Here is a 10,458-nt window from a genome sequence, read left to right on the forward strand (position 1 = left end):
CTTACCAGGGGAACTCAAATTTGAGTGGATCCAAGCAAAACGGCGCAAACCGTAGTCATACAAATTTGACATCGAGTACCCGAACTTAATTTTAACATGGTGAAGCCGATGTCAAATTTGACATGCTTTGGGTACCGGAAAAATCCTCCAGGAAAGCAGAAAAATGGTTCCGGGGGACGGATATCGGTTCGGAATGACAGTGAAAAGGAAATTGTCGTTTTGGGCTAGTTATTTTGTCGATTTTATTTGAATTTAAATTGTGTTGAATTATAATTTTATCATTAACATTATCATTTTCAGCATTTCAGCCGAGGATCTTGTTTGGCGGAATTCGACGGAATTGACTACGGGTGGACGAGCTGGACTTGCCAATATCGTTGAAGAGTTCGTCGACGAGGTTGCGCGTGCTGTCGGTTCGGAAGATTATCCAGTGGGTTGATGACGATGCTCTTGTCGAGCGGTTCGCAGGTCGTTTTCAAGCCGAACGAATCGATGGCGGGGAACCGGAGACGCGTCCCGGGTGACGTGGCCACGACGCCGGCCATGGGCGGAGCTGTGCATCATCAACTGAGCGGTCTGGTCACAGTTCAGCATGTCCTGGTAGTTTCCACTTTACTTCACCCCCGTGTAAATGTGGTCAATCTAGCTCTAGTGATTGAAAGTTCTACACGCACATGTTCAGAAACTCACAAAAATCCCCAATAAACAGATTCCCAATTAACCTCAACAGCGACTCTTCCTCCTTCGTCACCCGAATGTTCAGCTCGGCCAACGTCGTGTCCACATCCCCGACGACCGGCGCCAACAGCTTGTACAGCGGCTCTGACGCATCAAACAGTCCACGAAGGTCACCTGCATGGAAACGCTACGAAACTTCACCAACAGGATCGGCCCAGAGCAAAATTAACGGCGGCCACTTCCAACAGAACAAAAGCGTGAAACGGCAAGGATAGCCCTCGCGGTTAGGCAGATCGCCCCGAAGATGGCTGCGTTGAGGGTAATACCCTTGGAGACGATTGCCGCCGGAACGCAGTGATCGTAGAATATCAGGTGGAGCATCAGCACAAGGAAGGTAATCGTGTCCGTGCTGACACTGTCCGTGAGGTTGCGCAGCAGCGGAGAGAAAATGTAGACAAATACTAGCACGGCTGCGGCTGTTTTAAAGTCCTCCATGACGGTGTCAAGTCGGAGGCTTCGCCGGTATAGATGAGATATCCGATGACGGTTCCGAAGATGGCCTGTCCAAGTATGCTTTGCGGTTTAAGAGCGTCCGTGTACAGATAGCGGAACATGATCAGAAAACTAGTGATGATGGAAAGTTGCTGGCTCAGCCGGGTGGCACCTAGGAATTCTTCCGGAAGTGTGTACATCTGGAGGTTGACGTTATCTTCAGCTCCTGCAGGAAGTTCGGACCCGTGTTGTTGTCCTCGAAGTCGGCATTTTGGTACAGGTTGATGTCATGCGCGCAGTTCGACGGATTATACTGAAATGGAACCATGAAAACAATTAGACCAAATTTATTGTTAGTAAACTCTTCCATCACCGGCAGATTCTGTCTGCCAACTTTGGCAGACAATCCGTCAACCGGTGGACCAAATCCTTCTCAAATAATGAACCACTAACATTACAAATAGCGCCTTGTACATTAACTTTGCATGAGACAGCGCAAGAAGAAATCGGTCCACCGGTGGATCGATTCCTGTTGGTCAACCGGCAAAGGATTCTGCCACCGTTGGATAAGTTCCTCCTGCAAAACATTACTAAGAAATCTGTCCACCGTTGAACCGATTCCTCCTGCACAAACTACGAAGGATTCCGTCCACCGGTAGACCGATTCCTTCTGCGAAACTTTCCTGAGGAAACTGTCCACCGGTGGACCGATTCCTCTAAAGAGGTTTCGGGGAGGCCGGAATAAAACACGCGGTTTACTTAGCGGATAGAAAAATAGCGTGTAATCTCTTTGTTGTTTGGTTACAGACTGGTAGCGGAAGTGCAGCTGTCAAACAGCAGCAGCCCGCGTGTGCCCAGTGGGCTTGAGCGTCGTAGGGGCGAACAGAGTGCGGTGGTTGCCAACTTATCACCCCTGCTCAATCACAGCACGTCTCCTCCAATCCCAGCTTGGCGCGAAGATCCTTGAAGACAGCTGCCGGTAGACCCTTGGTCATGATGTCCGCTTGTTGCTCCGCAGAGCGCACGAACTCGATCTCGATCGTCCTCTGCTGCACCAGCTCCCGCAGGAAGTGGAACTTGGTGTCCACGTGCTTCAGGCGCTTGCAGTCTCGGGAATCCTCGCTCACGGTAGGGCTTCGACGTTCTCAGCTTCTCCTCTCCTTTCACCAGCCTCAGCCGGTGCTCCATCGGTGTCGAGATAGGCTTGCAGTCGTCCATCCGGAAACGCTTCAGGAGGCCATCGAAGTAGTCGCGCTGACTGATCTTAAGAACTCCTTTCAGCTTGTCACGTTCAAAGCGCATTCCTAGGAACTGCTTGATCTCACCTTCGTCCGTCATCTCGAACTTCTCGGTTAGCTTCTGCTTGACCGCCTCCAGCACTTTCAACGACGTTCCGGCCAGGAGGATGTCGTCGACGTACAGTACCAGGATCAGCTTCTTGTCTCCAGCTCCTCGGGTGTAGAGACACATGTCGTTGGCGCTCCGGACGAATCCGAGTTTGCTGATGACGCCATGGAATCGGTCGTTCCACGCCCGGGACGCTTGCTTCAACCCGTAGATGGAACGGTTCAGCTTGCAGACCAGACCATTCCCCTGCTGAAACTCTTCCGGCTGGGTCATGTAGATCTCTTCAGCTAACTCACCGTTCAGGAACGCGGTCTTCACGTCCATCTGGTGCACGAACATCCGATTCTCGTTGGCCAGCGCCAACACCGCCCGCAGCGTGTCCAACTTCGCCACCGGAGAGTAGGTCTCGGTGTAGTCGAACCCGGGCTTCTGCGTGAAGCCTCTGGCGACCAGTCTCGCCTTGAACCGGTCCGGTTTCTCAGCGTCGCCCCGCTTCACCTTGAACACCCACTTGCAGGTAACGGCTTTGCGTCCTGCAGGCAACTTCACCAGCGTCCAGGCGTTGTTGCGCTTCATGGAGTTCATCTCGTCTTGCATCGCAGCTCTCCACTCGTGCCAATCGTCCCGCTTTTTCAGCTCAGGGACCGAACTCGGGATGTCCTCGATGAAGTTCATCGCGTTGAGTGCAAAACTGGCGTACTCAACCTCGAAATCCTTGTGCCAAGCGGGAGGGTTCTTCGGTCTTTGAGGTCGGCCGCTGCCATCAGCTTCCTCAGCTTCGGGTTCATCGGCAGCACTGCTGAACTCGTCTTCCGAAGTCTCGTCTCCATCGTCGGCACAGCTCGCGTCATCGATGCAGCTCTCTTCATCGGATTCAAGTGGCACAAACTGCGAGTCGGGTAGCGCGACCTGCTGCTGCTCCGCGACAGACTCCACGAAGTCCACGTCGCGCGCCGTGACGACCGTCCGTTTCTTGGGGTCCCAGACTCGATACCCGTTGTGTGAGTACCCGACGAGCGTTCCTTTCCACGCCTTGTCGTCCAGCTTTCGGCGCAACTCCTTCGGGACGTGGACGAATACATCGCTGCCAAAAACACGAATGTTCGATACGTCCGGCTTCTTGGACTCCCACAACTCGTACGGCGTTTTCTTCATCTCGAGAGCAGCGGTCGTGCTTCGGTTCGTCAGGTAGGCCGCCGTCAGCATGGCTTCCCCCCAGAACTTCTTGTCGACGCCAGCATCAGCAAGCATCGCCCGCGCCTTCTCGACTAGCGTCCGGTTCATGCGCTCGCTCAACGGGTTCATCTCCGGCGTGTAGGGGACAGTAGGCTCCATCCGGATCCCCTTTTTTCTTGCAGAACCCCTCGAAGCGCTTGTTCCGGTACTCGCCGCCGTTGTCGCACTTCAGCCGAGAGATCGGCCGCTCGAACTTCGCCGTCACCAAGGCCTCGTACTCCTCGAAACACTCCATGACCTCGTCCTTCGAGCGAATCAGGTACACCATCACGAAATGGGTCCAGTCGTCGATGAACGTCACAAAATATTTCATCCCGTCGAGTCCCTCCGGCGATAAGGGACCACACACGTCGGTGTGTACCAATTCGAGCACTCGCGACGATCGACGACCTTCACGCGGTGGATGAGGCTTCCGCGTTTGCTTGCCGACAACGCACGATTCACACACGACGGTATCGTCAGTCCCGGCGGTACTGAGGTCGAGTCCGGATACCATCTCCTTCTGCACCAGACACTTGAGGCTTTGCTCGTTCAAATGTCCAAAACGACGGTGCCAGAGAACGAACCCTTTCCGCACGCGACCGCACGTCAACAGCGAAGAATCGTCCGTACCGTGCCGAGCCAGAAAGTTCATTTCGTACAGCTTGTTCTGCACAGTAGCACACGCGACGATTTCGGAACCACTGTACACTGTCGCTTTCCCGTCTTCGAACACGACGCGCATCCCGGCTTGTTCAACGCGCAGCACCGAAAACAAATTGCAGCGCAACTTCGGTACGTACAACGCGTCTTGAATCGTGCAGTTCACTCTCTTACCGTCCACGACCGCAACCACCTTTACCGTGCCGGAGTGCTCCGCCTGGATTGTTTCACCGTCCTTGGCCACCGCGATCTCGATGGGCTTCTTCAGACGATGCAGCTCACAGAACAGTTCCTTGTCCCGCACTAGATGGTCCGTCGCACCGGAATCGATGAACCAGCGCGTCCGCGCCTGCTGGGGGTTCGCCTCGCTCACGAAGCTAACTTCTTTCCGGTTGCTGCCGGAATCCGCCACGTTCGCCTTCGACTTCTGCTTCCTCTTGCTCTGCTGCGGCTTCTTCTTCTCGGGACAGTCGGCCACCCGGTGGCCCTCCTTGTTGCAGCCGAAACACTTTTGCTTCTTCTGCGGCTTCGCCCCGTGAAACGCAGCATCGCTCTGGGACGGGGTGGGCGATTCGATGCCCTTCTTCGTCTCTTCGTCCAAGAGCCGGTTCTTGACGAAATCGAGCTTGAGGTCCTCCTGCGACATGGTTTCCAGCGCCGTCACAGCACCGGAGAACGCCGATCCCAACGAGATGAACAGGTGGCAAATCACGTCGATCTCCTCCAGCTTCGCGCCGGCGGACCGGTACTCCCGGATCAACTTCTCGAACTGCAAGAAGTGTTGCTGCAGCTTTCCCCCATCGTAGCGCATCGTCACGATCTGCCGCTGGATCCGCATCCGGCTCGCGACGCTCTTCCGCGCGTGGATGTTGTGCAGCTTGTCCCAGATGTCCTTCGGGGACATGTCCTCCTCCAGGTGGTCCATTTGCGCATCGCTAATCCGCGCCATCAACTGCGAACGGCAGTGACGGTCCTTCCTGATGCGCTTTTCCAGCAGCTTCATCCGGGCCGTCTTTTCCTCCGGCTTTTCTCCCGCTTTCTCCTTCAGTTCCGCCACGTCACCCACACTCGTCCGCACACACTCCAAGAGCTCGTGCTCCTCCAGGAATGCTAGCATGCGGAGCCGCCACGGGTTGAAGTTGGACTCATCCAACATCGGCACCTGCACCGGAGCGGGTTTTGCGTCCGTCATGACGCCCGACGATTCCGCGCACTTTTCCGTTTGACCGAAACGCGACTTGGGCCCACAACCTAAAGAGGTTTCGGGGAGGCCGGAATAAAACACGCGGTTTACTTAGCGGATAGAAAAATAGCGTGTAATCTCTTTGTTGTTTGGTTACAGACTGGTAGCGGAAGTGCAGCTGTCAAACAGCAGCAGCCCGCGTGTGCCCAGTGGGCTTGAGCGTCGTAGGGGCGAACAGAGTGCGGTGGTTGCCAACTTATCATCCTCCTGCACAAACTGCAAAGGATTCCGTCCACCGGTAGACCGATTCCTCCTGCACAAACTGCAAAGGATTCAGTCCACCGGTGGACCAGTTCCTCCTGCGAAACTTTTCTGAGGAAACTGTCCACCGGTAGACCGATTCCTTCTGCACAAACTGCAAAGGATTCCGTCCACCGGTGGACCGATTCCTCCTGCACAAACTGCAAAGGATTCAGTCCACCGGTGGACCAGTTCCTCCTGCGAAACTTTCCTGAGGAAACTGTCCACCGCTGGACCGATTCCTCCTGCGAAACATTCCTGAGGAAACTGTCCACCGGTGGACCGATTCCTCCTGCACAAACTGCAAAGGATTCCGTCCACCGGTGGACCAGTTCCTCCTGCGAAACTTTCCTGAGGAATCTGTCCACCGGTGGACCGATTCCTTCTGCACAAACTGCAAAGGATTCAGTCCACTGGTGGACCGATTCCTCCTGCACAAACTGCAAAGGATTCCGTCCACCGGTGGAACAGTTCCTCCTGAAAAAGTACCAACCTGCACAATCCGGAACTCCGTGCGTGTCTAAGTCCCTAAAGTGTCACATTCAAAAGAAAACAAAATAATAAGTACCTCAGCAAAATCAAGTTCAGTTCAGTGATCTCAAATTTGCGATTGAAAATCAAAACAAACCCATCTCAAATTTGATATCGCTGAAGCGAACTTCATTTTGCTTGAACGAACTTAAAAATTGAGTTCCCCCAGTAAGCGTGTAACACTCCATGTAAAAAATCTGCTGAAATGTGTCCCAGCACGACTCCCCAGTCACGGCGTTCTCGCAGGATTCTTACAGAATTCTAGCAGATCAAAATTATTCTTACTAGAACGCAGCCATCATTTTGCCAGATCTTTGCAAGAATTCTCAGAGAATTCTAGCTCAAATGCAATAACCGGTTCTAGCAGAATCCGGTGAAAGCAACCGGTTTTGTTAGAACCCTGCTAGAATGCTGCTAGAACTATTCTGACAGGCCATCCTGCTAGAATTCTGTAAGAATTTTGTTAGAATGAGACGGCAAAATTTTCTGCTAGAATCCTGCTAGAATTTTGTCGGAATTTTATTGTTGGATAAATTTAAACAAAATAAAATTTAATTTCGAACAAAATTTATTTTTATGTTCATTACAACCTAGATTACAACTCGTTTTCTGGTCTGATTAGTCACATCACTTTTGGTGTAGGAGGCGGCTGTTGATTCTTCGGCAACACTCTCGGTTTTTCATTACCAATATTTCCAAGTAACCCGGGTTGGGATTATTTGAAGACGATGTCGCGGCCAAGATGCCGAAGAGATAATCCGGACTCCAGATCCGAGGTCTGGATGTCGCCATAACTGCAGAGCCATGCCTGTAAAGAGCGGAAAAATAGGTTGAGTTTCATTATGCCTAAAAAATCTATTCGCAACTTTTGCCGGAATAGTGGGAGTGATGGATTACCTAACCGTAGTATTTTAATTTCCCAGCTAAGTTCGATTTCCGACGGGATCTCCAGATTGTCCTCCTAGCTCGGATTACCAAAATGTCCGCCAGCTCTATGGAAGTTTCAGCTACTCCGATGAGATCGAACTTCCGGGGTGGACATCCGGTGTTGCCACTTCTAAAGCAGCATAATAAAAGTTTGATTTTCACTTTCCAACGGCCTGGAAATTTGTAGCGGGGAGGTTTTTTCTCGCGAAAAAACGTGGTCGAAATTAAAAAAAAACCAGTGAAAATTAATCTTGTTCAAACATGATTTGAACCGGTTAACTCCAACCAATCAGTGAGCAGTATTTTTCTATTAGAAAATTCTTGCAAAATTCTTACAGAATTCTAACAGTGCTGCTAGAATCATTCTAGCAGGATTCTTACAGAACCAATTCTGTAAGAAAATCTCGTGTCTGGGTCACTCCAATTACTTCCTTGGAATCACCCCTTGCCGATAAAAATATATTTCGCAACACTGCTCGACCCATTGTTTGCAAACAAATCGTAGTTTATGAATGAATCAGCTGATTTGTGTTTACAAACAAAATAGAATCAGTGTTGCCTTGCTGATACATTTTTCGAAAAACCGTTTGACAGCTCACCGGACTTACCGGAGGGGTGATGCAAAGAAGGGTCATCTTTTTTACTTGAGTGTTACGTCGGTGTCGGTGGTGTAAGTTGAACTCACAAAATTTCAGTTCTGCATGTACGAAAAATCGGAGTTGATTGAAATAAAGATCGTTTCAATCTTTTAGTGTTCTAATCAAGCAAAACAACCCAGTCACGAAATATTCTAGCAGAGCTGGTTCTGCCAGAACCCTGCTAGAACGGTGTAACATTTCTGCTAGAATGCTGTAAAAATATCCAGCTCTGTGAGAACTCTGCTAGAATTCTTCTACACTCAACCCCCAGTGGTTGGTCACTTTTTCGTTTGACACTTTTTAAGTTTGTACCCCGTTGGTTGGTCAAAGTCAAACTAAAAAGTGACGAACTGTCACTTTATACACGGCGCTCACACACATTATCAAAACAAACGTTTGGTAGTGTGTGTGAACTCCGTGTAAAAGGGGTGTCAAACTAAAAAGTGACCCCGTTCGTTTGACAACAGTTGGTGTCAAACCATCGGGGTTTGAGTATAAAGTGATTGTAGATAGGACATAAAAAGGCTTTCTCCCCCTCAGTTCAATATTGTGAAAGCAGACAAAAATCAAAATACGAACGCAACCTGTCAAAGCTGTTGCGCCACAGGCTGATGTACACGCTAACGACAAACCACTACATTTTTGTTCGGCGCAACAGATTTTTTTTGCGCAACAGAAGTGTTGCGCACTTCGGTTTGGTGGTGCGCGGATAATAATTATCAGTTTTCAAAAGCCTTTTATGCCTAGGTACACAGAAAAAAATATTCCTGTAAATTTACATTATTTATCATGTACCAAAAGGTATCATTATAAATGATGTATATTTACATTAGGTTCATTGGAAATTTACATTAGATTCATTGGAAATTTACATTAGTTTTGAAAATTTACATTAGTTTTGGAATTTGCATTACTTTTGGAATTTACATTAGTTCAAATCAACTAATTCTGATTGGCCAATGGGAATGAGAAGCTCGACTTGGATTGCAGTAGGAAAAGGGTGTGGCCTATATTCTATTTTAAAATTATTGAAGCGGGCAGCAAAACGAAATTCGGATTTTTAAAAGTTGTTTCACAGGGGCGCTTTCTCGTCGACGGCCAAGTAGAATAACGCTGGACTGGAATCGAACGGACGACGGGTAGGATGTTCGGCTAAAGCATCTTCTTGTTCAGGTCGAGGCTCAGGCAGTGGACCAGCGAAGTATGAGAGCGATAGAAAGAGAACCAAATATAACTATTTTTAGTTCGGGTAGTTTTGAAGTCAACGTTTGGCAGAAATACATTGGATATATGATTTACATTAAATAGGAATTTACAGGAAGCCGAACACGGGTAGAAATTCATCAGATTTGAGTTTCCATGCTCAACGTTTCCATTAGATTCATGATTTACATTAGATATAGATTTACATTGGAGTAATTTCCATGACTTTTTACTCTTTACATCATATCTCAACATTACATTGAGTGAGTTTACCTAAGAAACAGTAATTACGTGCTGTGTAAATTTACATATTTTTTTCTGTGTACTTATACTAAAAACCAATTTCAAAAATGCTTAAGATTGTTCATCTACACGTCTTTCATGTGCCAACCCGAGCCCCAAACTAATTTTTGAAAAGAAATGAAATATTGTTACAATTTGGAGAAAAAATAATATTAGTGTCGGAGATCACGGTGGCTCTTACGGCTTTTTGAAAACTCACCCCACTTTTTCAAATCCTTAAAACGAATTTGATTCGAATCGGAAACGAATTCCGTTAAAACGCATCAACCGGTGTCATTGATATAGCCAAGGAGCTTTTTGAAAAATATTTGTTCAGCTCATCAGCATAACGCCGAATGTTTGCCCAGATAAGCACAACTGCTACCCAGTGTGCGCGACGAGTCCAGCCCTGCGTTGCTGTCAGCGACGGCGTTGCCAACGTGACAGCGCGATATGACGCATTGAGCGGAAACGGCAGAGTCGAGAGAGAAAGAGTGGAAAATTTACACTCCATTTTGAGACGTGAACGAGACACGTCGCGAGTTTGTAAATAGTCTAGCATTTTTTGCGAAGTTTTGAGAAGTAAAGTGTTGCGACGGAGCGCATCTCTCGTACGACGACGAAGCAGCCGCTTGTTCTGCGTCAGTGTTAGCGTTTGTTTTTGTTTTGACTGGTGTCCGTGATGTCACTTGGCAATTAATCAGAAGTTGAAAACAATCTGAGCAAGGGGTAGCACCGGGACAGCTGGACAAGTCAGCTGCGTAAAGTCACCAAATCTGTAAGTAAACGTAATATTGTGAACTGTCAAATTTTATTAATTAGGAAATACAAAACGAATCCAAATTCGCTAATTGAAACGACTGACAGCTTTCAAAAGCTTGAAACCACGTGTTCGGAAAGTGTCGAACAATGGTGTTGAAACGTAAACATCAGTTTGACAACTGGATTGATCGTTGAGTGCTTTTGATTATTTAATAATATCTTAAATCAAAGCGTATC

General features: G+C 48.8%; 1 long non-coding RNA gene and 1 pseudogene across 1 annotated transcript; both read right to left on the bottom strand.

Moving 5' to 3' along the window:
• LOC119766106 lies at positions 1-1,498 on the bottom strand (annotated as a pseudogene).
• Positions 1,499-6,959: 5,461 nt separating this feature from the next.
• LOC119767010 lies at positions 6,960-7,458 on the bottom strand. The gene is made up of 2 exons (XR_005277264.1): positions 7,307-7,458; positions 6,960-7,217 (listed from the first exon to the last, which is right to left on the bottom strand). It is a non-coding gene; the product is annotated as an uncharacterized LOC119767010 (long non-coding RNA).
• Positions 7,459-10,458: the final 3,000 nt, after the last annotated feature.

The sequence above is a fragment of the Culex quinquefasciatus genome, chromosome 2 (genome assembly GCF_015732765.1).
Source record: "Culex quinquefasciatus strain JHB chromosome 2, VPISU_Cqui_1.0_pri_paternal, whole genome shotgun sequence".
Lineage (NCBI taxonomy): Eukaryota > Metazoa > Arthropoda > Insecta > Diptera > Culicidae > Culex > Culex quinquefasciatus.